Source organism: Ascaphus truei, chromosome 5, assembly GCF_040206685.1.
Source record: "Ascaphus truei isolate aAscTru1 chromosome 5, aAscTru1.hap1, whole genome shotgun sequence".
Lineage (NCBI taxonomy): Eukaryota > Metazoa > Chordata > Amphibia > Anura > Ascaphidae > Ascaphus > Ascaphus truei.
In genome coordinates, this window is record NC_134487.1 from 266,148,141 (window position 1) to 266,175,190 (window position 27,050).

Sequence of the window (27,050 nt, forward strand, 5' to 3'; positions counted from 1 at the left end):
ACACACACACAAATAAATACACACACACACACACACACAAATAAATACACACACACACACACACAAATAAATACACACACACACACACACAAATAAATACACACACACACACACACACACACAAATAAATACACACACACACACACAAATAAATACACACACACACACATAAATACACACACACAAATAAATACACACACATACACACACACAAATAAATACACACACACAAATAAATACACACACAAATAAATACACAAAAACAAATAAACACACACACACACACACACAAATAAATATCACACACACACAGATGCAGATACACACACACAAAGATACACACATTGGAGAGCAGTGGAGAGCAGAGGCAGCGACGGATGTGAGTGATGGGGGGGGGGAGGAAAGGCATGCGATCCGTGCAGGCAGCTCCCTGCACACAGTCACTGGACAGGCAAATGTACACCTCTCTCTCCCTCCCCTATCCCCCACCTTCTCCTATCACCCCCTACCTTCTCCTATCACCCGGGGCAGAAGGGGACGGGACACCGCGCAGCCACAGGAGCCAGGAGCAGGAAGGCAGACACACACACTCACCATGTTCTCTGCACAAAGCGGAAGCCCCGCCTTCCTCTCTGCCTGCAGCCAATCCCCTGCGGCCCGGCCGGCATGAAGCAGTGATGGTGGGGAGGGATAATCGGAGTGATGGTGGGGAGGCTAATCATGGCGCCCCTCTAGGCAAGCCACGGCACACCATGGCGCAGCGGTGCACAGATTGGGAAACACTGCTGTAGATCATCGACGCTGTCAGGTCTCATCTTCCGTGCTCTGTATGGTGTGTGTCTTCCATCCTCGCGTCCCTGGGTGGAATCCCCGGATGGAACGGGAGGCGGTTTGGTAGACAGGCAGGTAACGCTGTGTGTAACTCTGTATGTGTCCTCCTACTTCCTCGTCATTAGTCGCACTCTATCTTCAGATAGAGACAGGCTTGGGTGGGTAAGAGGAGAGCGGAGGATGCCGACTGCGGAGTGTGGAGCTGATCACAGAACAGCTGTAGGGAGGTCTTCCTCCTTAACCACATCCGGGCAGCAGGAGGCGCTGCAGAGTACTCCATAGCTGCTCCTCTCTCCATCTCCCAGTTCCATGTGTCTGTTGATGTGTTGGTAAGTGTGTGTGTGTGTGTGTGTGTGTTTGTGTTGGTAAGTGTGTGTATGTCTGTGTTGGTAAGTGTGTGTGTCTGTATTGGTAAGTGTGTGTGTTTATTAGTGTGTGTATTTATAATGCATATGTGTGTTTCATGCATTATGTGCATGTATGTTGTATGTTTAGTGGGTTTTTTATATGTTGAATATAAATGTGTATTTGTGTACGGTATGTCTGTTACACTAATGTTGCATGTTTGGTATGTGTGCATAAGGTGTAGTGTTTGTGTGTCTATATGGGAGGGGAGGGAGGAAAGAGAGGATGGGGGAGGAGGGAGGAGAGATGATGAGGAGGTGGAGAAATGAGGAGGACGAGGAGGGGGAGGGATGTGGGGTGTAGATGATGAGGAGGAGGAGGGGGAGAGGTGATAATGACGAGGGATGGGGAGAGATAAGGGATGATGAGAGAGAGCAGGGGAGCGCAATCTTTTTCTCCTGCAGCCCCCTGCCGGATGTCCCCCTCTCCGTGCCCTTCTCCCACCCCTTACCTTGGTCCCAGCATTCTGGGCGTCATGACATCACGTTGCCATGGCGACGCGTCTCCAGAATCAAGGTAAATTAAGTTTACAGAGGCCTTCGCTGCTTCCCTGGCATTTAATTTAAGTGCTTTCGGGAAACCCTGCACTCGCGCAGATAATTTTGCACGCCCCCTAGTTTGCACACCCTTGTGATAGAGGATCAGGGAGAGGATGGGAGGAAGAAATAAATTCTAGTCAAGATTAATATCAATGGGGCCTTGAAATTTTTTTTGCCCGGAGGCCAACGAATATCTAGCTATGCCACTTGTTCTGTTTGAGAAAAGCACCAGATATAATGGATGAGACTTTTGAAATCAGTTTTTCATAATGAGAGTCTAGTGGAGAAGAAGTTATTAAAAGAAGGTTTCATTGGGTAAGATGACTATGGATAATTTGACAGTTTCGTTTGTTTTCCTAAGGCTGAGTCCTTGGAAGTCACAGCAGTGCTTGCTACGGCGTACGCGACACACACCACAGCACAGCCCTCTATGGGGCAGGCCCCAGTGGCAGTGTGTGTGTGTGGGCGCGCAAAGCGCTGTGACACGTATGTTGGCAGGGAAGACAAGGATGTTGTCTTAAACTAACTTAAACCTAACAACTTAAACTTAACTTAAATGGTCACGTGGCAGCGTGCAGCCAATGGCAGGGCAGATATGCCCCGTCATGGCCACACCCCCTGTCATGGCCCCACCTTCCCTGCACTCTCCAAGAGCTCTCCTACAGACCACCGATCGTGGCTGTAGTTGCTGCACGCACCGCCATGCCGTCAGGCGCGCATGCAGCTGGGAGGACCGGGGCCGTAGCCTTAGAAAGAGCTTAGGAAGTTTCAGATGATTCACCATCTTTATTATCCATAGGTCAATTAATAAAGTGGTCTTTGAAGTGTCATACATTATTTTACACAGCAGTACTTTTCTTTTTCTGAGTGGGAACAGGCCAGACGAAGGGCATATATTGCCCGAAAAGGTTTTCCCCCTATGTATTTTGATAGATCAGATGTTTGTCTTTAGCCGAGTCAACAAATTAGTGGTCCTATACTGTGATACATGAATTTTTCCAATGGACAAGTGGACTTACAACAGAACTCTTGATTGATTTTTTTGCTACTTGTCTCCTGGGGTATCTGACAGGGTGTACCCATATACACATTATCTACACATACCTGATCATTTTATAACTAGATACATTTCTGTCTGTTGGGTAACCCTCTGCTTTGGAGCTCACTGTGCTGATTTACATGGACTTTACTCCTTGAGGGTATTCAGGGACTTTTTGTTGTGTCTCACATAATTTTTGTGCTGTTCCTAGTAGTGTTAAACTTTGTCACCAAGGAAGCCTTTTTTGGATCATTAGGTGCTTTATATGTGACCTATATTGTGTAGGGTGCATCATTTGTTATATGTATTATTCTATTGACTAAAATATCACTTTCTTGATAAGCGCAACTGAGTAGTGTGTTCCTTGAGTGTTGGGGTCTATGTTTTTTTAACCTATTCTTGGAAGTAACGGGTCCCGGAGCGGTCCCCCTTGTTACTGGAAACCTTGATTTATGGACTTTGGTGGCTACATACAGGGTAAGCTAGTTTCGGCAGCACCCTGCACCTAGGGAGCTAGGAGTCCCCTGTGTATTACTTTGTTGTGGGATATTGTGCTATTTTGTTACTTGTTGCCTACTGTCAGCTTCAGCTAAATAAACGTAACCTCTGTCTTCTGTTTGGTAATTGCTATCCCAATCTAGTCTGGTCAACCCTATTCATGACTCAACGTCTTTAGCTTTGCTTGGGCTCGTGCTAACCTTTGGCTGTATATGGTTTATACAGTATGCCCACTGGCTTTATTGTAGGTGCTGGCATTTTGGTTTGAAGTATAATGTGTTATGTTTATGTTAGCTAGCACAATTATTGTTTGTGTTAATAAATGCTGTGGCCATTGTACATCCAAACTTGTGTCAATATTATCATTTGGGTTTGGGTGGGACTGCTGGAGTTTTCAAAGGGTATGGAAAAATATGGCAGCCATGTTGCTTCCTACAGTGTGCAATGGATAGACTCCAGGAATTTGCAACAACTACTGCATACTAACTCTGGCGAGGTGAGCCAACTGACTAGAAACAAGGAAATCTATTAACACCCAGAGTTACAGTACATGTACAACAACTTAGTAAGGACTAAAACAATGCAGGAAGAGGTGACACCCTATATGTAAACAGTCTGTAACATGACTTAAACACAATTCCATTCTCTGATGCATACTGTAGCTCATCAGTGAATGATCAGGGAGTCACTCTGGAACCATCTTCTAAATAAACTATCAGTAAATATATACAGTTCTCTCCATGAACAAAATCCCTAGATGTGGATTTGAGCTCAATTGATTTATTGATGTTTACAACTGTTCGGGCAAAACTGCAGCCTTTAGTTCTAAGGAAAATAATGTAGATTGAGGCAGAGCTGATTTTAATATCAACAGCTGAAAATGCAGTGTCTACTGTAAGTTAAACAGCAGCAATCTAGTAAAGAGCTCTGCATAAGATGCAGTGCTGGGAATACTTTAGTGACAAGGGATGGGAGTGGTTAACCCTTTCATTACTTTAGCGGTAGTAACCGCTACGGTAATGAAAGGGTTAAACCCACCGAGGCATGATCACCCACCCTGTGGCAACTACCCCTTCACTCAATCCCTCTACCCACAATAAACATTAAAAATACCTATGACCTATTGTTCCAATAAACAACCCACCCCCTGTACCCCCAATAAACCCCCTAACTCATACAGTACAGTAATGGGCAAAATTACTGTTATCCAGATATGGATTGTAGCACGTTTCCCCCCCCCCCCTCCCCCTCTGGGAGATTCTGGCTATGCGACTGCTTAGTGTAGTGCTGGTTACCTGCGAGGTACAGGAGATATGAGTTTCCCACGTTGGTGTAGGGGTACAGGGCAGACTTTTAGGGATCCTTCTGGTTATTTTCATTCTTGATGTTAGCGCCTCCAGACATAGGGGGCTTCAGCAAGGCTGGAGGTGTTTCCCGCTATGACAGTCCTTAATATCATTACCTCTCTCCACACAGACTGCAGCAGTGCCAGAAGTACAATTAGGATCTTCTTTATTACAGCAGCCACTGCTGTGTTGTTGCAGTGTATGTTCAAAGTGATAGGTTAGATCCCTGGCTTCTGGAAGGTACTGGCCTGCGGGTAATGACGAGGCCTAGCTGGATTAGGTTATGTGTTCAGCCCATGAGGGGCTGAGCACATGTCTCACTCCCGACCGGGAGGAGACGTTTCCAACACATCCTAACTCATGCAGGGGCAGGCTGGAACAACCTGAAGGTCTCACCCCTAAGGGGCTGAACTTCAATCTCTAATTTAGGCACTTCATTCCTGCAGCTCAAAGAGGGAGGGCCCAGTATCTGTACCACCATTAGCTATCACAGATCCCTGTGTAATCTCCACTCCTATCAATCAGGAATTCAACATGAGGAGGGGGGAAACCCCATTGGATAGCCTGTCACAGTCTACATCTTATTAGAACTTACATGACAGGGGAAGGTAGAGAGCTAGCTGGATCAGCCACCGCTATAGAATAATAGTGTACATGCCCATTTAAATACCCCTGATGAAGTGCGCATGCACATGAAACGCGTAGGGTCAGAGTGCAAGAGTTCATCATCATTAGCAGTCGCAGGCAACATAGTAGTGCGCAGTGTGTGATAGCAGCAGGAACAAGTGCTTGAAACCCCGGCACACCTCCAGTAAAAGACCTCAGGATCCAGGAGAGCTTGGAAGCGTCTGAGAATTGCAGGAAAGCAGCCAGACACCACCGGAGGACAAGCTGTTCCTAAGACTGCAGTACACTGTGATTTTACTCACAGCATCTTGTGAGTAGGATTCCAGTTTTACACTAACTGGACCAATTGCCTGCTCATTGTTTATATTTGTCATTTATTTTTTATTTGTAATAAATTAGCTCTTCTTTTTCAGCCTTGCTTTTCACTGTTTATTGTTGTAAGTGGTTGTTTGTCTTGTGTTTGTGTTACATGTTTGTCTGATCAACAGTATTACACTATTATATTTCTTTCTTTATTCCACATATCACGAGTCAATTGGCTGTGGACTCATCCAATTTTGGAAGTACAGAAGTTCAAGCACAACTTTGAAGTTTTTCTTCACTTGGACTTTTATCAGACTGATTTTGGACATTTTAGGCGCCGGTTTGTATTGGTTTTGTTGTATTTTCTTTTGACTTTGTTTTGGGTCATTTATTCCTGGCAGCCTTGCCTAGTAAGTGCTGGGTATATTCAAGTGTTCATTACTAATTTGCACTTCACATATATTGTTTAGCTTGTAGCGCTATTTGCACCATTCTTCTTCCCCATTTAAAATAAAACATAAATCAGCAGCATAAAGTAAATTAAACTGGCACTTACCCCTGCCAGGATGAAGGTTGTCCTCATCCTCATGACTGTCCTTGTCCTCCATGGGCATCAACAGCAACAGCACAATAAAAAAAAACTTGACTGGCACTATGCCAGGTAAAATGCATCCTGCAAATCTTCAAAACAAGACACTAATAAAAAAACACATTCAATTTTAATCTTAAAAATGCCACCAAAATAATGTTTGGCATGGTGGCACTCCCACGGTCCGTGGGCATGAGATGCCACTATGCCATGCAATGGTGCACCTGCATAAAATAAAAACCACGTTGCAATTACAGAAAAATTAAGGCCAAAACACAAGTTGAATGGCAAGGTGGCACACCCATGCCCTGTGGGCATGAGATGCCACTATGCCATGCAATGAGAACCTAAAAAAATAAAAACATGCATAAAATAAAAACCACATTGCAATTACAGAAAAATAAAGGCTAAAACACCAATATCTCGGGAAGTAGGTGGCCCCTAGACCTGAAATCAATGCGGTTCAGCTCCGGAGACCCCCTGCTACATTACAGTAATGTTTAAAATTAAATAAAACCCCCGCGATCGCCTGTGAGAGGCGCGCAGTTAGAGTGACTGATTCAGGCCTATCTCTTACTGCGTGTCTTTTACATACCGGTAAACCCTGTTAGGATTAACACAGCAGGGGCCCCTGCTGTGTTAATCAGATGGGCCATTATTTCTGCAGCGGACCATCTTGGACCACCACGTGGCATATGGCAGGATTTACCCAGGGATATGATCGAATAATGGCCACTGCATCTATATACTGTATGACTCTTTTTTGTCCCCCTATAACCAAAGCCAAATTGACGTCACCGTCACGTGACGTCGGCTCATCGGTGAGGTGTGGGCTATACACTGTCTGAGTGCTTCGTAGACTGCGTCTGTGGGCAGCAAGAGCACTCAGACTCCAGGGTAGATCTATTATATACAGGCAGTGAGTGTGGCTGGTCTTTCAATAGGCTGGTCGTAATAGAGCTTATAAAAGTGTACATTGATATACTTAGGAAGGTGTGTAGTGGCTGCTTCAACTCAGTCACCAGTATATTCAGCCTCACTTTCCTATCTAACAGATAAGCACATTCACCTGCCCTACCTCTTTCCATTGCTTTGGTTATAGGGGTCCAGATATATATACCTATACCTATCTTGTTCTAGAGATCACCCACCTTCTAGGGTTTATTAAGTAATATTAGAGAGGTATTTATATATAACACCTCCAATAAACACCCTACCACACCTCTCCGTCTTTTAATTACTATTTGTTTGTTTGTTTTATGTATGTGGTTTCTCCAAACAATTTATTTTAATCAATTATAATAAAGTTAAGTTTTAATTAGGGTGTATTTCTACTAGTGCCACACTAAAGGGATTCTTTCTTTCCTCCTACTCATCCTGGGAGTACCCACATAGCTCCACCCCCTCCCAACACTGCCCATAATTTTCAATTTGGCCCAGTTTCCGAAGAGGAAATTACACAAGCGCTCCTCAAATTAAAACTAAGCAGCCAATGTGGACCTGACTTACTACAATCTAGGTTCCTATGACTTGGTGCCCCAGCCATTGCCAAACCAATTGCTTCCATAGTCAACTCTATCTTGTCTGCAGGCTATATCCCTAAGACCTGGAAAACTGCCAGAGTTGTCCCAATGTTCAAAAGTGGGGACAAAAACACTGTCTCAAACTACAGGCCAATCTCACTTCCCCCAATACTATCCAAAGTCATGGAAAAATGTGTCCACTCCCAATTAAGCGACTACTATACCAAGACAAATTTCCCTAGCCAATTCCAATCTGGCTTTCGCCCCAAAACACTCCACCGTAACTACCCTGCTAAAAGTTTGCAATGAAATCCAGTGTGGAATGGAACGGGGACAACTCACTGGTGCAGTATTCCTAGATTTTGCAAAGGCTTTTGATACTGTTGATCATGCTATCCTGCTTAACAAACTCCAGAGCTCTGGAATAGGGAAGCATGCTTTAAACTGGTTTCAGTCCTACCTATCAGGAAGATCCCAACATGTGTCCATCTCAGGCTCTAACTCCAACCTACTGGATATCACCTGTGGTGTCCCGCAAGGCTCTGTTCTGGTGCCCCTACTCTTCTCAGTGTTCATCAATGATCTTCCCACAGCTTGTCAGGAAGCCTCAATACACATGTATGCAGATGACACAATCCTATATGCACACAGCCATAGCCTCTCTGACCTTCAACACCTACTTCAGTCTGACTTTTTGAGACTCGAAAACTGGATTTCCCAAAACAAACTGTTTTTAAATACTGACAAGACTGTAACAATGGTATTTGGGACCAAGACTAAATTTTTCAAGCTTCCAGCGACTGAGCTCCAGATTAGAACCAATGCTAACACCACCCTAACCCCTGTCACTAGTTTTAAATACCTGGACATATGGTTTGACTCCCACTTAACAGTCGGGATGCACATTGGTACCCTGACAACCAAGACCTATGCCAAACTAGTGGTACTTTACAGGAACAAATCCTCCCTAAGTCTCCTGGTCAGAAAGCGTATCGCACAGCAGATGCTAATGCCAATTATTGACTATGGAGACATAGTATATGGCTCGGCACCTCAAACCCACCTTAGCAAACTTGACACCCTCTACAATTCAATTTGTCGTTTTGTTCTCCAATGCAACTATAACACACATCCCTGCGAAATGCTCAAAGAACTAGATTGGTCATCACTCGAGTCTAGGTGCAAAGTTCACCTTTCCTGTCTTGCCTTCAAATTATTTATGGGCAAGCTACCCAGCTACCTGAACAAGCTCCTCACCCCTACCACATGCAGCACCTATCATCTGAGATCAGACTCCAAAAGATTGTTCATGGTCCCAAGGCTCAGCAAAGTATCCGGACGTTCCTCCTTCTCTTATCGTGCACCCCAAAACTGGAAAAACCTACCAGAGACTCTCACATCCTCCACCAGTTTAAGTTCTTTCAAATCTAAGGCTGTCACACATTTTAATCTGGTCTGTAACTGTTTCATACACCCATAATATATATTATCTTTAACAGTGCATGCAATGTCTTGTATATAATGTATACCCTGTTCATTTATGTAACTGTATTTGTAACCATGTATCATTTGTCTTAACTCTGTGCCCAGGACATACTTGAAAACGAGAGGTAACTCTCAATGTATTACTTCCTGGTAAAATATTTTAGAAATACATAAATAATTTGTTGCTTTTTCGTTCTCCCTTCATGTATTTTATTTATTTTACTTTAAAACTTAACACATTTTAGCCTTTTACTCTTGCTAATTGATTAAAGCATTTGTATCTGTTTTCATGTCCATGCAACTTGTTGGATTAAATCAGTAATGGGATGTACTTGTGATTATTGGTATTGGTAGGAGTTTTTATGCATACTGTATACTGTATAAGGACACACAAGAAGAAATCCGCTCTACCCAAGGTGACCAGAGGTCATCAAACAAGCAGGTACAATAGGGAGGGCAAATATTTGGGCACAAAAAGAGAATCCGGACGGAGCAAAGACACTCCGAACGAAAAAAGGTCATACAGCCCTATAGTGCTGAGCATGGTTATTGTACCTATTAGCCACTTATGCTAGTCTAGTGCCAATCATACGCATACAGCATTATAGTGCTACATTTGTTTAATACAGTTTTATTGTTCTAATTTATTGGTCCTCACTATTTTAATGTATATCCATTACATTTGATTTTAATTTAATCATATTCGCAATACCACTTGGAACTCACTTTAGAATATCACAAACCATTTAAGTGTGTGATAGTTATACATAGGGTACTTTCCCTTTACAAGCACTGAGTGCATGGCATATGGACCTTTTTTCGGTCGGAGAGTCTTTGCTCCGTCCGGATTCTTTTTGTGTAAATACTGTATATAAGGACTCACAAGAGACTGCTATGTATGCCCCTGAGAAAGTCGCATGTCATGTGAAAAAACGCGTTGGGCTTCTCTGATTGGTGGTTCCGGCAGTTACATCATTTGACGCACTGTGATCGCGGACGAAATCTGGGATTCCCCTGCTCATCTGTGTGCTGGCTTTTATATCACCTACTGAACACCGAATGCGTTTTTCTCCACTGCGCCACTGATGCCTTTCCCCTGCTCCCCTGGGACAGTCTCTTACACCGTGACCGAACCTGATGGAGTGTAACGCCTGTATGCCCGCAGACCTGGCCAGTCCCCAGTACTGAGGTGGGTAGGGTTAAAACACGCACCCACAGCAGTGAGGGCATGCCCGGAGTGTGGTAGTGCATTGCCGGGCCTGTAGAAAGATGGTTAAGGTATACTGTACTTGCAACGCCTTGGGATTCAGAGTTCGGATAGTGATGTCCGTGTGCCAGAGTCTAGGGCAATAGAGAGCAGGATAGTGATGTCCGTAAGCCAGAGTCCAGGGATAACAGAAGGCAGCAAGGTCGTATCCGTAAGCAGGGTTCATGGGCAGGAGAGAGCAGGGTAATCCAGTACAAAGCAGAGTTCAAGCCAGGGAGATCCAAGGGTAAGCAGGAGCAGGAACAAACGCTGAAAGACACAGGAGAGCCAAGCATAGGACTGCACACACAGAGGTTACAAGAAGCTATGGAGAGCAATGAGCTAGAGGACAGACAGGGTTTATAAAGGAGGGAACACCAATGGGAGAGAGAGGAGGAGCAGAGGGTGAAGTGAGGGGCAGCAGGGATAGATGAGAAGGAGAGAGGGAGGAGACAGGTGAACCAGAGAGAGAGATAGCTTGTACAGCATGGGAGGCAGAGCCAGAGGTCTGGGAAGGTTTACAAGAGGAGCGTGTGCGCGCGCCCTCTGTAAGGTTAGGGTGTGCGCGCACAGGCTGTGTCAAGAGGCGCGCGGAGCGCCGCGCTGCGGGAGCACCCGCCGAGGGAGGAGAGAGAACCAGAGTAGAGACTGCAGGAGGTAAGGGGACCGGAGGGGAAACAGAGGAAGGCTGCGAGCAGGGAGTACTGCGGAGGGGATCGGGAGTCTGCGAACATGTGCACGCCCCACGGGGAACGCACGCAGATGCTGGGAGAGCGTCAGGGGATGCCGCAGAGGGACGGATGCGGGAGGAGGAAGGGGAAACAGAGTGAAGAGGCAAGAAAGGGACATCAGAGGCAAGGGGAAGCGCAGTGCCAGGGAAACATGGAGAGGAATTCCCTGAACCGTCACACGGAGGCCATCCAGACAGGAGGTAGCAGCAGGGAGCTGATCCATCTTCTCTCCAGTGTGGTTCCGGGAATACGGCAACGCAGAGTTTCCCACCTGGTATCAGGTTTTTCAACATTGCAATTATATCATGTTTGTTTGTGAGTGTGAATTTTTAAGGTTTATTCAACCTACAGTTGTATAAAATATGTATTAAAACCATAATACACTATGGGGCATGCGCTTCTTTTTGGCTATATATAGCAGGGTTGCAGACCTGTCCGAGACATGTGAAAGTGCTCATAAATGATTCTTTTCATTTGCTGTATAATATATATATATATATATATATATATATATATATATATATAATCAAAAAATAAATAGATGATACCGTTCTGTGGCTAACGAAATGCTTTTATTTGTGCGAGCTTTCGAGATACACTGATCTCTTCTTCCGGCGATGTTACAATGAATGAAGCAAGGATAACTTAAAAACAGTGTCTCTTGGAATGTTATCTGTGCTTGTCCTTCCCCCGGTGTGGATGTGTTTTATGGCTAGAGGTGTCAAAGGGTAACTGAAAGCAAGTGAAGAAAGAGTGTGTATGTGTATCAGTGTGAATAAAAATGAATGGAGAGCCCACAGTATAAACAGTGCTCTACACAAGGTGTGTGTGGAGTGAGAGGGATATAAATGGTGTGGGTGGGTGTGGAAATGTGAGAGTTTGTAGCACAACTAAAAGTGTGTGTGGATACTATGTGGTCCCTATTGGTGTATATGGATGGAAAAATAAGGAGTATTAGTATGTGTGAGAGACAGCTGTGTGTGCATACATATAGCACAGTATGTACAGACATGGCCTTTAGCGCTCATGGGAAGAGAGTTCGCTAGTGTCAGTAATGACTCATAAAATTTCGATCTCTGTTTAGGCCACTGCTAAGTGTCCCGAACAGTTGCATAAATTTGTATTCATGCAACCGTCTCTCTTTCGGGGTTTTAAGATTACCTTTGAGTATGGCAACCCTCAGATCGTTCATCTTATGGCCAGAGTCAGAGAAATGTTCGCCAACAGGACTGTCTCTTGTTCCGCGTGTGATGCTGTGGAGATGCAGGTTCATTCTCTTGTTTAGCCCCTGTCCTGTCTCACCTATGTAGTAGCAGCCCCCTGGGCATTTCATGCACATGATGAGGTACACGACATTGCTGGAGGAACAGGTGAACTCTCCTCTGATTTTGTATTCCCGATTCTTGTGTGGTATTTGTATTGTGTCCGCTGTGTAGAGCATTGCGCAGGTTTTGCATCTTGGGTCCTGGCATGGTTTTGTCCCGCATTCAGTTGTACTGCTGAATACTTTACTCCTCACCATAATATTCTTGAGATTATGGGGTTGTCTGTATGATAATAAGGGTGCTTCAGGGAAGACCTGTTGCAGTCTTGTATCTTCCTGGAGGATGGGTTGTAGTTTCCTGGCGATCTTGCGTAGGGCTCCTAGGTGTGGGTTATATGTGACCACCAAAGGAACCGTGTCGCTTGTCTCCTTCTGTTTGTATTCAAGGAGATCACTTCTTGGTATTCTGGTGGCTTTGTGAATTTGCTGGTCTACAATTCTGTGGTTATATCCATGGTTTATAAAGTCTGATCTCAAGGCTTTAATCCGCTGGTCTCTGTCTGCTGTGTCGGAGCATATCCGGTTGTATCGTATGGCTTGACTGTAGATGGTTGCATGTTTGGTGTGTGTCGGGTGGAAGCTGTTGTCCCTCAAATATCTGGCTCTGTCTGTAGGTTTGCGGTATACAGAAGTTTGTAGTTGGTTGTTCTTTATAGTAATGGTGGTGTCTAGAAAATGTACTTCATCCGGGGAATGGGTGAGTTTGAGGTTGATGGTCGGGTGGAAAGTATTGAAGTTGTCATAGAACTGTAGGAGGTCCTGTTCGCCAGAGGTCCAAATCAAGAGGATGTCATCGATGTAGCGAAGGTATGTAAGGGGTTTCAAGTGACAGGTGGACAGAAAGTCACTTTCCAGTTTTGCGCAGAACAGATTGGCATACTGTGGCGCCATCCGAGTACCCATAGCGGTCCCGGTTGTCTGGAGGTATGTGTCATTTCCAAATGTGAAGTAGTTATGGGTCAGAATAAATTCAATGCATTTAGTCACTGTCTCTGTGAGTGGCTCCTGCGATCCCAGAAAGTATCTGCAGGCTGAAATCCCATCCTCGTGGGGGATGTTTGTATAAAGTGACTCTACATCATATATATATATATATATATATATATATATATATATATATATATATATATATATATAAAAGGAAGAGGAATGAGTCTAAATGTGTACTACAGATACACCATGGGGCCTGGGAGGTGCTGAGGTTCTAGTGTGCAGTTGATACAATGGCACATGATGAATTCTGTTTACCAAATTGCACAGGAGTTTTCAATTTACAGTACCTTCAGCATTTTATTAGAAAAATGCTGCAAAAACAGACACTGTGGCAAAGTGATTGCTTAGCAACAAGAAGTTGCCTGGCAGAATGGGACAGTGATTACAAACACAATGGCTATGCATAGGGAATGTGTGATACATGTATTACAGTTCTCTCTGACTGGTTGTTGTAACAAACTGTTGTATATGTATTTGGGGTTCTAACAGCCTGTTGCTAAAGTAATGCATCAATGCTCCAGCCGCAATGGAATTAAAGGAGAGAGTGCTGAAAGGAACGTGCCAATCCTTGGCGGATTTTGGGGAAAAATGTCACCTGTCTCTTCTGCAGAAGCCCCTGAATTTTAGGGAAAGGGGTGCATGACTAGGGCCAGAAAGGGCTATCCCTTGGCCATTAAGGGTTATAGTATAGGGCAGGGTCAGATAGGATGCTGGCTGGCTTATAGTGGTGCAAGCGGGGTGGGGCTTTGCTGGTTAGCAAAAAGAGAGTTAAGGGTGGGCACACTCCCCTTTCATCTGTTGCTCACAGCGGCATTCCCCTCCCTCTCTTGTTTATTGAAACAAATAGCAACCCCGCACTCAAAAATACTTAAGTCAGAAATACTTAAAAATAGTATATTTTACTCATAAATATGAGAATAAAAGTGAAATACTGTACAATGTAAGCATACAGATAACAGAGCACTCACACATAGTGTGAACAGGAAGGACAAACGAATTGGGAAAAATAAGGGGAAAGAAAGGAAAAATAAGAAAAAATAATACAATAATATTCACAAAAGTGTCAAGGGAGGCAACGTTAACGTTTCAGGGTAATAAACCCTTTCTTCTGGCCCATTCCTACATGCATAACATGTAGTACTTCCCACAATCAGATCAAAAATTGATCTAGCTTTTTTTATGTATATCATGCATTTATGTATAATAAAATACAAGTTATAAAAAAAAAAAAAATTGATCTAGCAAAAATGATCAAACAAAGTCCAATCCGGAGTTTCAAAAGAGAAAGTACTGATGCTTTGGCTTATTTCTAGTGCTTCAGGCAGAAGGTATCACAAATGATGGGGCTACGGTGTTCCCCACACGTCTGGCTTGTATGCTGCTTTTTGAGAGAGTGCCGGTCCGCCGAGATATAGCCCATCATTCCGTGACATCATCTTTTTTCCTCCAATATGCTTCAATCTCTCTGGGGGCTGGACCCAGGGCGTCAATGATTGGAAGGGACAGCGAAACCTCCCCCCCCCCCCCCCTTCATCGCTATAGACCCCAGTGTACACAGATCAGACAGCTCCATTGTAAACAGTACAGGCTAGTGGATTCATCAGTGCAACTTCCCATGGCACGATCGCAACAGCAATACATAGAATGGCCAGATAATTTGAGTATCAGCACACAGCACTTGCTTCATTCTTTCAGCATCATAAATATAAAGAAAGTATGTTATTCCTAGCAGACCATATAAATCCAAATTATAACTTCTATAAAACCCCATATGATCCACATATGTGAATTTTGAAAAGAGAGGATGACTGATATAATTTACCTGACATTCAAAGACAGGAACACATGTAATGCCATAAACATCAATGGTGTGTAGACAAAAATAACCTATACCAGAAGGATGGTTAGGGCCACACATCAAAGAAAGGAGAAGGCTCTATACATAATCCTAGGCTAAAATAAATGTAATCATATACATAGATCTGTGCCTATTCAGGCAAAGAGGTCATAGAGGGGTTTGGAGAGATACAAAGAGGCATTTAGGGACTCAATACTCCTCACAAGGGACCAATAGATCAACCCAAGAAAAAGGAATATCCCCAAGTATATCCTATACCACTGTAGCCCTGCTTCCTATCGAATGCAGGCCACTACTATATGCTGTATCACCTGTAGGCTCACAGGGCCTAAGTCTCTGCCACGGAGAGCCTGGGGTACTCGCACAACAATTATACTGGGTGCAGCGCCTCCACCTGCGACAGCATCCGCCCGAGGGGAAGTGGGTCTTCGCAGGACATATATACTTCAAACGCAACCACACAGCAGGATACCTTAACCAATCGACTTTACTTGCATGCAATATCATATACGTATACATATACCAGTGGTCCTCCCTAGAGGAGACACTCTAAGCAGCGTCACGGCGAATGCCAAAACTCCCGGTTCCCCTCCTCCCACCCTCAAGTGAGTTAGATCTCTATAAGCGTGAGTGTGACTGCGCAGCCACTGTGTCCCGAATGAAATGAAGGTACCGTTGGTGCACTTGTACAATTACCTGCCGGGTACTCCGGTACCCGATACTGCTACGATCTTCGCAAAGGATCCGCGAGATGTAGAAGTCGTCCACTCATCTACGTGGAGGTCCGGGGCAATCCCACCCGGACACGTGGTGGCTTGCTAGCGGGGTCTGAGCCCAGACCTCCCGCCAGACAGAACAGTCCTGTTATAACTCTTGCGACACTACGGGAATCTGGAACCTCTCTATGGCAAGTCCCTAGCTCTGCTTGTCTCTACTGGGACTCAGGGCCTAACTGGGCCTGGGGCATTCGGCCTATGCCGGAGCGGTTGGCCTCCCCTATACCGAAGCTCCGTCTCCTCTCCTCTCCAGCCAGCTCTGACCCCACGTGCGTGCAACCCCCTCCTTTTCCTTCCCAACTCCCAGCCCATTGGCTCAGCTCTATCACGAGGGCCCCGCGGGGCTGCTGGGACCGGTATCTGGCTACCGCCCTCCAATTAGCACTCTCCTCCTTCGCGGGCTTATGGCACGCACTTCTGCGCGTGCGCAAACTCTGTCTAGGTCAGGTCTGTACGGGTGCCAACCAAACATGGCGTCTTGCATGACGCGGAGCCTCTGTATCGGAGTACTCTCACTGCAGCGCAACCTCACCCAACAACAAGGGCGAGAAAAGGGGACCCCGGCTACACCACCATTGTCAGTAACGGACAGAGACACAACCAAGGGGATATACTGTGAAGGGATACTATGTTGATAACATCCTCCGATAAGTACAACATATATCCTATTAGCATTACTGTTGAACTGGAGATGGAGCTCCACTACCTTACAAAAAGCAGCCAAGATGCATCTCTTTATTTTTTCCCTTTGGGGACATGGTATTCAGTCTCTTGATCCACTGGATTTCACACTGGAGTAGCGCTTTGACCCTATTCCCTCCCCTGCTTAGTTTTTCAACCCCATCTATAACTTGAAACCTGAGTTGGTTAGTCTGATGACCCTGAGAGACAAAATAGTGGGAAACAGGTGCCACAATATCACCTTCTTATTGCGGCTTTATGTTGTCCGATTCGATCCTTTGCTATCTGTGTTGTTTCACCCACATAACAAATCCCACATGGACATTTTATAAGGTAAACAACATACAGTACCTAGAGGTGCATGAAAAATATTTTTTAATGGCATACCTGTGTCCTGTTTGTGCATGTGAGAAAAACTGACCTGCTTGGACACTATTACATTGGGCACAAGCACAGCATTTATAAGTACCACACTTAGATGGTCTAAGATGCTGTTGGATGATATTCTTACCCCCAAGAAAAATGGTTTATTACCCTGAAATGTTAACGTTGCCCCCCATGACACTTTTGTGAATATTAGTGTTTTTCCCCCTTATGTCTCCCTATTCGTTTGTCCTTCCTGTTCACACTACGTGTGATTGCTCTGTTATCTGTATGCTTACATTGTCCAGTATTTCACGTTTATTCTCATACAGTATTTATGCGTAAAATATACTATTTTGAAGTATTTCTGTCTTAAGTATTTTTGAGTGTGGGGTTGCTATTTGTTTCAATATATTACCCTTTTGGAATTGGTGGGGACTCCTTGTCTCCCTGCACCTTATCTATATTAGCCCTGTTGGGCGTTATAATCCATTTAGGTTGTGCTATTTGTCTTATTTGTTACTCCCTTGTTTATTGTTTGCAGTGGCGGATTGGCGGATGATTTTCTTCTTCACAAGTCCTTAGGAGGTTCAGAGTCTTGAATATAAAACAAGCATTAGTCGTATTAACCTGACCTTCACCATCACCAGAATCCTATTCAGATATAATCATGTATTTTAAAGCAAAATCAAAGTGCTGTTAATAAACCGCCAATTAGGTCCAGTCTTGGATTTTTTCTGTTTTTTAACATGTACTGTATGTGTTTGAATAAAGTCTTTCTTTAATTTTTCAATAGTCGGGTCCTTGAGCTTCTTCTTCCAGTCCGCCTGCAAGTGCTCCATATTTTTTCTGTTTTTTCCTGCTCGTTCATTTGTACCGAAGCAGGACCCTTGACATGGACCTACGTCCAACGGACTTGAGCTACACGTATGCGGCTTCCAACACGACCACTACCCGCCACCCAGGAAATTCCCTGCTCCAGAGACCCAAGGACGAAATAGGAGGTAAGGATATCTTATTCGCCATTTGTATAAAATATATCCTGGGTAGGTGCTTCATAGTAAGGATGTTTACAGGATTCTACATCTCTATTACTCAACTATTATCTCTGACACACTGAGCTCTACTGAGCCTGACTTTACTCTCTGAAGCACAGGACATCATTTTTTCTTGCCTTGCACATGATGGGCCTGGGTAAGACAGAGGCACTATTGAAGTACCAGGTATTTCATGCCAAAAATGCTTGCTTTCTAGCGGATGATAGAGCTCCCTGTTCCAATTGAGTGGTTGGCCCAATCAAAACAGAAGGGGAGCTCCATCATTGTTTCCATCAGCCAGGTAGCAATGAAGATCATGTGGACGCTGATAAAGTAATCAATTACAAGTAATGCATGAATTGATAAACAGCATTCGCTTGCATGGCTCAAACTGAAATAATTTCATGCAGACACTAAGAGGTTGAATAACAAATGTATATTTGACAGTTTACCAGAGAGAGAAAAAAACAGACTTAATGACAGGGGAAAACAGATATAGTACAGTGTTTAGGTGAACCAGGAACAATATTGCACCAGAACATAATTAGCAGGAAACTCCAATACCACTAACAGAGTCAAAATAAAAAGATTACAAACAGCCAAAATGCTCTAATGGGATAGGATAACATCAATTTCCAGTGCTGTTGCAGCCATTATTCATTTTTATGTAGTTACAACATTGAGCTCAAATGAATTAACCTTGAGGGGCAGTAGAAAAGCAAGGTACTATCAGTAAACTGACATTTCAATTGAAATAGACTTCTTTTTCTCCAGTGCGGTTCTCTGTATACTGCTTCTGCTACCTTAGCTGTGGGTTACATTTACATTATCACCTTAAACAGGAAGACAGGCCAATATGTACACTGGCGACACACTTTATTCGAGCTCGGCTAGTCCCACGAATTCGGGTATACCCGGGTGTATTGAGGTTTGTGACTGTTTTCTGCCCGAGTGCATTGAGGTATTTTCCAAGCAGGGATGAAAGCATTTTATTCCCGCTGGCTGCAATACTGCACAGTATATATATATATACTGCATTACAATTCATGAATTTATGCCATCTGGTAGACACGCGAAGCATTGCAGCCTATTAAATCCTAATCATTATCATTTAACAGATCAGCCGCCCGTCAGCCAGGCATGAACCCAGGCTGGGAAGGCAAACGCAACGGGGCTTGTCAGAGGTGAGGAGCGGCGCATTCCAGGTATCTGCCAGGTACATACTGGGTATTTGCTCGAATAAAGTGTGTCGGTGCAGTACACAGGGGCAGATATTTGGAACCTATTCCCACTGCTGGTCTAAATGAATAATTTAGCTCCAATTATCACAGAATACAAGAAAATATAATACAGGTTTTTTTTTTTTTGATCAGCAATACATTATTATTCACAATTACTGAATTGCTAATAATTTATGTTCACATAGAGATGTAGCAGACATTATTGCACCCGCTATCACGATAGACAATACCACTTCCATGAGTTCTATCCTGCGATTTGCCGCGACTTCTTTCAAACAAATGGTGCTGCGACTTACAACATCGCTACTTTGTGCCTTACCGCATGATAACCGGTGCAATGACACCTGCTACATCTGTAGAACAGACCAACACCTGGAGGTGCAGGAGTACCAGTCCCTGAAAGAAAATCAGCTTTAGGATTGTACAGTAAGCAATAGACATGCAAAGACCATGCACATCTTAGGCACATGCGTGTCACAGCACAGATAGAAACAAGTTTACTGTGTTTCACAGGAACCAAAATATGTTTTTGGAGTGGGAATGATTGATCTCATCTCGTCCCTAAAGGAATGGACAGCAGCAGTCAACAACTTACCTCTGACAAGGAAACTGGTATGTTCTATACAGCACTCTCAAGTAGAGAAAGAGAAGGGTTAAACGGCTCCTTTGGGAGAAGGAGCACTTCAATAATTGAAGTTGCAAAAGGGTAGATTGAGATGTCAGGCTCCTGCAATGTAGATGATGTATCACTGCAGTACTGCCGCCAGAAAGAAAACACATGGGGAGAGGACAACAAGAAGGACACATACCAAAAACCAAACACATACAGTATGTCAAAACCAGCTTGCTTTAACCCCTTGAAGCCTAGCATTTTCCAGCAAACACATGATATGTACTAAGCTATATTGAGACATCAGCAAGAATGATGTGTTAATCATGTCAGTACTGGAAGGACTGCATCGCATTACAGACCTGCTCCAGCACTGCCGGTTTGGCATGATTAGGCAGAGTGTCTCATTTTTTTTACTGTTAGGCACCATGGGGTTATGAAATTAAGGTGGGTCCCACAAAGACCAAAACAATAGTGCTTAGAGATATCCTAGATACATTCTAAAAGTATACATGATGTGTGTGACAGTAGCAATGCAGGCTTTCATATTCTGCACTACCCAACATGCGACAGATGGGAAGATCTAAAATTAGTGATTTTATGTAGGAACGTTGCAAATGATTGGTAGGTTTTTTAATAGAATAATGAATCCCCATTGGGATGTAAAATGGTTGTTTGTTTTGCCTCTGTAAGGAAGGCGTGCAGGAGAATATTAGATAAATTATACTCAGCAATTATATCGTTTAATTTCTGAGAAACTGAAGCAATCTCTCTGTATTTCAATGCTGTGCTGGCCAACATATTTAGTAAAGGAAAAATATTAATTAGGTTTCAGCACCAGAAGCAAAGGCTACAATGCACCCAATGGCTACAAAGTCTGGTACCTGCTCGCTCTCACCACTGAGGGACAGCAGAGAGTCTAACAGCATTATCAGAAAAACATGGTCTATTCTCATCTTAGTTTTGCTGTTTACTCAGCACTTGCTAAAATGTTTAGATAATGCACCAATTTGGTTAACATAAATCCTTAAGGAACCAATGGAAATCTATAAACTGACAGCAAATAACGGATTCCCACCAACTCTGCCCAACTACTTATAATCTTCGAATCTACAGTATTTTTTTTTTCTTTAGCTATTGGCTAATGCTTGATTCCCGTTTGTGTTTATCTCAAGGATCATTTAAAAAAAAAAAATCTATTCTTCCACGCCATCTTTCCTGAGATTGATTGCTTTTAATGAATGTATTGATGTTTCAGGAAATATTTACTCCTATGTCTGAAATCGAAGTTGAATAATTAGACAGACGGTGAAACTGAGTTTAATGGCAGTCAAGTTACTGAGACACCCTCATAAATTCAGATTGTAAGGCGTCGCAGATTAGAAATTTCATCTAGCGAGTTTGGGAATCCTACACCCAAAATTCGACAATCCATGCAAATTCTTGCCCTATGCTATTGGATATATTTTGCAGGTTTGGGGATGTCAGATTCCAAAAATCCAAACTCACTCTTCTCTAATTTCATCCATTATAAAGACTATGAAATATTGGGGCTATGTTATATAATATGAAATAGGTGTATATGTGAATATTTCTTTACACTTGGCCCTGGTAATTTTAAATACAACATTTACACGAACAACAAAAGTAAGTTATGTCCTTCTTGCAATAGTTTTGTCACTAGATTCCATTGGAAAAATACATAGAAATAAACCACGTTGTTGTTTCCATAAGCTTTAGATGAACATATGAAGAAACACGTATCAGGAGAGCTTGCCCTGCAACAAATGAATCCAAAAGAAGCTCTGCGTAATCTCAACAAAAATAACAACATTATTCATTTGAACTCACTGCATTGATTGGGAAGCAATTCTACTGTATATATTGCCGGGTCATTTGTTCACATTTCAGTGCAGTATCCAGCTGAAGTTCTCCTCAAGCCAAGTTTTTGGAGGCATGTTTTTGTTGAGAGCGTGGGAAGGTAATGAAAGAAAGAATAACAAGAGAACCCATCTAAAGGAAAAAAGAAGGGCACCAAACAGCATGCTGGATACTGGCACAAAAAGTAAATTCTTGGTATTTCAATGCTGCTTGTTTCCTTGGTCTCGCAAAAGGTTTTGTTATGCTTGTGCAGAAAGACAGAACTGAAGGACACGCTGTTTGTGAGGTCTTATGACCAAGCCAGGCCGATGGCCTTTATCAAGATGACATGACTCAGGTTAGTGACCTTGGTAGCAAAGTTCTGGGCTTTTATACTCAGTGACTCAGCATGAGCTTCTTCTCTGCTCAGCGTCACTGTGAGTTTATTATATAACATATCAGGAATGCTGATGTAACTCAGCAGAGCACAACAAAGCTGTTTTAACAGAATACTTGTGAAATTTTCTGAAAGGAAGCTGTTGTTTCAAGCCTGCAGCAGCCTTGTGTGGGTGGATTTGTGAACCAACCTCCCATCTCTAGCTCACCACGCTCATATGTAATTATGTCTCTGGAATTAGCTTCAGGAAGGATGTTCATTGTGGGGGCATTAAACCATGTAGGGAAAAGGAAGCTAATAGAAGGAATAGCACTTTACAGACTCATTGATTAAAAGTTTTTATTCTCTATAGAAAATAATGTACATGAGAAAATAGTTTTTTTAATTTACCTTTCCTTAAAAAGCCATTTAAGATTATTATCAGTACTTGACTGCCCATTAACTTTAAATAGCATAGAATCCAACATTAAGACAGTATTGACATGCTGCTAAACAATGCACTGCATGTTCTTCCCCCAAACACCCAACACCAAAGTGGTTAAGCATCACCTGATGTTTCAGTAGGATTAATTAATAAAACATGCCTAAAAGGAAAGACAAGGAAAGGCTCTTTACTGTAAATGTACCTGGGTCTGCCGCTACAAGGCCACTGTGATCTGAGTACGGAATAAAATGATTGTTAACACAATGCTTCCTCCTAGGGGGACGAAATCTTGTGGGAGTTTTGAGCAGCAACACCCAAAATAATATTTTATAAACGCATTACCGGTCTATGTTTCTGTGATGACTTCTGACATAATGCTTCCACAACTAGAGTGTCATGATCTCGGTGGGCTTATAAAGCAGTACAGCATTTAAATCAGAAACACAAACTTTTTAATAACAAGCAACAGCCTTGTGGAGCAAGGGGAAGGCCTGGAGGTCAGATAATCTCCCACTCTCCTTCCCAATGCTGTTCAGATTTCTAAATGTTGGCCCGGTAGCTGCTGGTAGGTGATGAGGAGCAGCTCTACACTCACTGACACTGAGACCAGGCTGCAGCATCAGATCCCAGCCATGTGATGGCACTTCAGAGCTCTCTTTGGCTGACCTCCGTTCTCTGTTCCAGCCTCAGGTCAGTGTTTGTGTGTTTGTTTGTGTGTGTGTGTGTGTGTGTGTGTGTGTGTGTGTGTGTGTGTGTGTGTGTGTGTGTGTGTGTGTGTGTGTGTGTGTGTGTGTGTGTGTGTGTGTGTGTGTGTGTTGCATAGTAGATGAGGTTGAAAAAAGACATATGTCCATCGATTTCAACCTATATTAAATTTAGATATTTATCCTATATTTGTATTTACAGTATATCGATCCAGGAGAAGGCAAACTAAAACCCCAGTGAAACACCATCCAATGATGTCTCATAAGGAAAAAAAATCCTGACTCCTATAATGGCAATCAGATGTCTCCCTGGATCAACATCCTTCCCATGTTTACTTATTTGGTATATCCATGTATACCTTTCCTTTCTAAAAGATGTCCAACTTTTTTATGAAGATATCTATTGTATGTTTTCATGGATAATGAAATCCAGATTTTAACTGCGTTTACTGTAAAGAACCCTGTCCTTTGTTGCAGGCGAAATCTCTTTTCCTCCAACCTTAAAGGATGACCCCATGTCCTTTGTACTGCCCTTGGGATGCATAGTTATTCTGAAAGCTCCTTGTATTAACCCTGAATATATTTGTATATAGTGATCATATCCCCTCTTAGACGCTTCTTTTCTAACGTAAACAAATGTAATTTAGCTAGCCTCTCCTCATAAATCAGATTATCCATCCCCTTTATTAATATGGTGGCTCATCTCTGCACTTCTTATACTTCCATAATATACTATTGTATACAATGTATATATCTCAGTGTACAGTATGTATGATGCATCTGATGTTTGCATGTTGCATGTATTTGTATTGTATTTGGTGTGTGTGTGTGTGTATAGTCCATGTATATGTGTGGTGCAAACAACTGGAGTACTGTATGTATTGTATTGTGCAATATGTGTGTATGGCTCATGTATACTGTATGATGTGAGCATTTTTATGGAGTGGTGCCCAAAACTGTACTCTATATTCAAGGTGTGTTCTTACTAATGATTTATACAGGGGCATAATTACGCTTTCCTCCCTTCCATCCATACCCTGTTTGATGCAATATAAGATCTTTTTTGCCTTTTCAGCTAATGCCTGACATCGGGCACTATACTATTTACAGTATGTATGATGGATGTATTGATGTGTGTGAATGTTACTGGTGCATATGTGTGGTGCTTGCATCGGATGTGTGTATGATGTATGCATCTGATGTTTGCAGGTTGCATTTATTTGTATTGTATTTGGTATGTGTGTATAGTTCATGTACAGCAAGCATGTCAAACTCGCGGCCCGCATGCGGCCCACAACGAGTATCTGTGCGGCCCAGCCAATGTGTCCCAGTTACGGCAGCGGTGAGGAGGATGCGGCAGCTGGTAAGTATTCTCTGTGTGAGTGAATGCTGCCAGGGGATTGGATGAAGGGCCGCATGGGTTTGAATGAAGGAGGCGGGACTTAGAATGCCGTCCGGGATGCAGGGGATTGGTCGCAGGCAGGTCAGAGGAAGCCGGGAGCGGGGCTTCCTCTTTGTGCACAGCACATGGTGAGTGTGTCTCTGCCTTCCCGCTCCTCTGCCTGCTGCGTGGTGTCCCCCGCCGGGCGGGCAACCACAGGTACCCGGGGCAGAGGCGATCACCCCCTTGCCGCTGACCCCCCTTGCCGCTGACCCCCCTTGCCGCTGACCCCCCTTTGCCGCTGACCCCCCTTGCCGCTGACCCTCTCTGCCGCTGACCCCCCTTGCTGCTGACCCCCATGCCGCTGACCCCCTTTGGCGCTGACCCCCCTTGCCACTCACCCCCTTTGGCGCTCACCCCCCTTGCCGCTCACCCCCTTTCTGCTCACCCCTTGGCGCCCCCCCCCTGGCACCCTTGGCGCTCCCTTTGTCCCCGGTCCGCATGTTGCGGAAGATGGGCGTGGGGGTGGGCAGTGGTGGTGCACAATCGCGAGGCTCAAAAAGCAGGCCTTTCTTCTGTCCCCCGCCCCCTCCCCCCCATCCATCGCCGTTCTCCACTTTGTGTGTGTGTGGGGGGAGAGTGTGTGGGGGGGGAGGGAGTGTGTGTGTATGGGGGGGAGGGAGTGTGTGTGTGTATGGGGGGGAGTGTGTGTGTGTATGGGGGGGAGTGTGTGTGTATGGGGGGAGTGTGTGTGTGTGTGTATGGGGGGGGAGTGTGTGAGTGTGTGTGTGTGTGTGTGTGTGTGTGTGTGTGTGTGTGTGTGTATGGGGGGGAGTGTGTGTGTGTATGGGGGGGGAGTGTGTGTGTATGTGGGGGGTGTAGTGTGTGTATATGTGGGGGGGAGTGTGTGCCTGTGGGGGGGGGGGGGTGTATATGTGGGGGGGAGTGTATGTATGTGGGGGGGAGTGTGTGTATGTGTGAGGGGGAGTGTGTGTGGGGGGGAGGGGGAGTGAATGTGGGGGGGAGGGGGAGTGTGTGTGGGGGAGGGGGAGTGTGTGTGGGGGGCAGGGAGTGTGTGTGTGTATGGGGGGGGAGTGTGTGTATGGGGGGAGTGTGTGTATGGGGGGGAGTGTGTGTATGTGGGGGGGAGTGTGTGTATGTGGGGGGGTGTATTTGGGGGGGGAGTGTGTGTATGTGGGGGGGAGAGTGTGTGTGTGGGGGGGGGGGGAGAGTGTGTGTGTGGGAGGGGGGCGTGTGTGTAGGGGGGAGAGTGTGTGTGGGGGGGAGAGAGAGTGTGTGTGGGGGGGAGAGTGTGTGGGGGGGAGAGTGTGTGTGTGTGGGGGGGGGGGAAGAGAGTGTGTGGGGGGGGGAGAGTGTGCGTGGGGGGGAGAGAGTGTGTGGGGGGGAGAGTGTGTGTGTGTGGGGGGGAGAGTGTGTGTGTGTATGGGGGGGGAGTGTGTGTGTATGTGGGGGGTGTAGTGTGTGTGTATGTGGGGGGTGTAATGTGTGTGTATGTGGGGGGGAGTGTGTGTATGTGGGGGGGGTGTATATGTGGGGGGGAGTGTGTGTATGTGGGGTGGAGTGTGTATGTGGGGGGGAGTGTGTGTATGTGTGAGGGGGAGTGTGTGTGGGGGGGAGGGGGAGTGTGTGTGGGGGGGAGGGGGAGTGTGTGTGGGGGGAGGGGGAGTGTGTGTGGGGGGGGAGGGAGTGTGTATGGGGGGGAGTGTGTGTATGGGGGGAGTGTGTGTATGGGGGGAGTGTGTGTATGTGGGGGGGGAGTGTGTGTATGTGGGGGGGGAGTGTGTGTATGTGGGGGGGGAGTGTGTATGTGGGGGGGGAGAGTGTGTATGTGGGGGGGGGAGTGTGTGTGTGGGGGGGGGGGAGTGTGTGTGAAGGGGGGAGAGTGTGTGTGGGGGGGAGAGTGTGTGTGGGGGGGAGAGAGTGTGTGTGGAGGGAGAGTGTGTGTGTGTGGGGGGGGGAGAGATTGTGGGGGGGGGAGAGTGTGTGTGGGGGGAGAGTGTGTGTGTGTGGGGGGGGGGAGAGTGTGTGTGGGAGGTGAGAGAGTGTGTGTGGGGGGGGAGAGAGTGTGTGTGGGGGGGAGAGAGTGTGTGGGGGGGGAGAGAGTGTGTGTGTGGGGGGGGGAGAGAGTGTGTGTGGGGGGGAGGGAGGGGAGTGTGTGTGTGTGTGTGTGTGTGTGTGTGTGTGTGTGTGTGTGTGTGTGTGTGTGTGTGTGTGTGTG

At 44.9% G+C, this 27,050-nt stretch overlaps 1 long non-coding RNA gene across 2 annotated transcripts in view; it reads left to right on the forward strand.

Annotated features, from left to right (window-relative positions):
• Positions 1-22,057: 22,057 nt before the first annotated feature.
• The window catches only part of LOC142494567 (uncharacterized), a 6,824-nt gene continuing 1,831 nt past the window's right edge, over positions 22,058-27,050 (forward strand). Inside the window, exons 1-3 of one of the 2 annotated variants that reach the window (XR_012801536.1) lie at positions 22,058-22,263; positions 23,263-23,416; positions 23,633-23,767. This is a non-coding gene — a long non-coding RNA (uncharacterized LOC142494567). Of the gene's footprint in view, positions 22,264-23,262; positions 23,417-23,632; positions 23,768-27,050 lie in introns of those variants that run through there. The other variant, XR_012801537.1, reaches the window with a different exon arrangement.